Raw genomic sequence first — 2362 nt, 5'->3', positions numbered from 1 at the left:
AACACACATCCGTGTCATTTTCTCTCCTCATTGCACATTGTCTGTATTTCATACATTAAACTTTTGCACAATCCTTTAGCAACATCTTGCGCATTCCTGTACAAACTAAACAGCTCTTTTCACACACCAAATAGTTCTATAGCACACACTTTATATGGTAATGTTTATATTATACTATTTATTTAAGGTTCTCTAGGACTACTTTATCTGTTAACTTAGTCTCCGATTTTATTTCCATTTTTACTCTTATGCACCAAAAACACAGAGACAAATTACTTGTTTGTGTACCCCTACTTGGCAAAAAAAGATTCTGATTGATTCGAATTGTAGCATTTTCAGAATCATCTTTTTGGCCGATCATGTGTCTGTGCACACATACAAGGAATATCTGCATGTTTTTTTGTTGCTCTGAATGACATACACAAAGAACAATTTACAGGAAGATAGAAATAGACATCCAGCCAAAAAGGACAACAAAGCTGAAGAAAGACGGATAAACATAAATGTTCAACTATGATGTTCATACAAGCAGCTAACTGTAAGAATGTAAATAAAGAGCAGCAATGAACAACAACAACATACAGTATAATGTTTATACACATGTCGATGTTGTTGTAGATTGTAATCAAGAATACAATAGTTCTGGAATAAATATTGTCTGATTAATGTCATACTTAACGTGCATGAAGAAGGTGGATATATATATACATATATACATATATATACACACACATATATATATATATATACATATACGTATATGTATATGTATATATATATAGAGTACATGCGTGCCTTTAACAATGATGATAACTTTTAATCTGTATTGTGTGTTGCTCTGCAGACATGGTTGCTACCTCTCAGCCAGAACACACAATTGTTTGGCTAGCTTGGTTAGCTTAACATGGGGGGTTTTAACTTTTATGTTTAACTAATGATAAAATGATTGAATGTTGAAAGTTGTTAGTTTGTGCGACAAAGAATATGTTCATGTAACTTACCTCTGCTGTCATATCTCCCCTCCAACATGCTAAGGACTCCACCAGGTAAACCACCACCCAATTTGAAAGTTCTGGAACATACCAAGTAGTAATTAGTGGAGGGGTGTTCAGTGTTATTTAATATGATGGTCAGATTTCCTATGATTTGACATGTAAATAGAATAATAAAAGTACCTTATATTTGAAGTGAGAATGTTTATTTGTAAGTAATTTGTTGTGTTTTTGGAGTTTTGTTCAAAGTTTAAGGCCAGACTTCCCTACACTTTGGTAGTGGCCGAGGTCAGGGCCAGAGGCAGGTTATATAAGGCTGCAAGTTTCATGCACTGCTACTGCATTCAGGGTCACATGCTGCCTTAAGGTCAAAGTAGTTGAACTGAGAGTCATGTCTATCACCCTTGTGTGAGTTTACTTGTGGTTTACGAAGTGCATTAGGAGGTCCCGTATGCTCAGCTTCCACTTGGGGCCCAAGATGTGAGACTTGCTTTGTGGTAATTTGATGGATTGCAAAAGTGTTTAGTAATGTGATACAAACTTTAATAGTAAATCCCCTGCTCCTGTGTCAAAATCTAGTTTTTCTACCTTTTATTTTTCAGTTGATGTTATGCTACGTTGGAGTATTTTTATTTATGTTTGATCATGTAATCACAGCTTGCATATAAAGTGGGCAGGTTGTGTCCCAGCTCAGTGGCACCGGTTTCTGGACCATGACCAAAACACAAGATTGAGATGGTCTCTAACCCAAAATTGAATCTGTATCAAGTACTATGTAAATAAATTATATATTTATGTTCTACTTTCCAAGTAGTAACACTATGATAATATCATGTCGACATGATTTTATGTATGGTTGTGTAGGCCTTGTAACATGTAGCCTTTTCATTTGTTTTGAGCATCCTTTTTCTTACTTTGTTTATTACATTTGATATTTTTAACCATGTACTGACAGTTTGGTGTGACTAATTTGGTTCTGTTTTATAAGGAACACCAGCTGCTTATTATTTATGACATTTTTCGTTTGAAACTTGCTATTAATGTTGTACTTTGACTTTTTTCATGTCTGGCCCATTAGAAGATTAGCTGCTGCTGTGACAGAAGCTAACAAGGATTTAATGACAGAAACAATTAAACAAAATATCAGCCCCTCATTTTGTCAGGGGAAAGACGAGGGTTAAATTTACCATATCTCTCTCTCACTCCAGATTGTAACTCCCTATCTGTTGCGTCCGCTGGCGCCCCCTAACAGTGATCCCGGGTAGAGCCCCGGCGCCCCCTCCGTCAGCCCGGCCGTCCCTCCTCCGCCCGGAGGAGCTGCTCTCTCTCCGCTGATCAAGTTCACAAACCCGCTGGCTGTGTATGGAGAG

Source organism: Semicossyphus pulcher, unplaced genomic scaffold (assembly GCF_022749685.1).
Source record: "Semicossyphus pulcher isolate SPU_LCO1_2020_fin unplaced genomic scaffold, fSemPul1.0.p SCAF_17, whole genome shotgun sequence".
Classification (NCBI taxonomy): domain Eukaryota; kingdom Metazoa; phylum Chordata; class Actinopteri; order Labriformes; family Labridae; genus Semicossyphus; species Semicossyphus pulcher.
Note: the sequence above shows the minus strand (reverse complement) of the source record.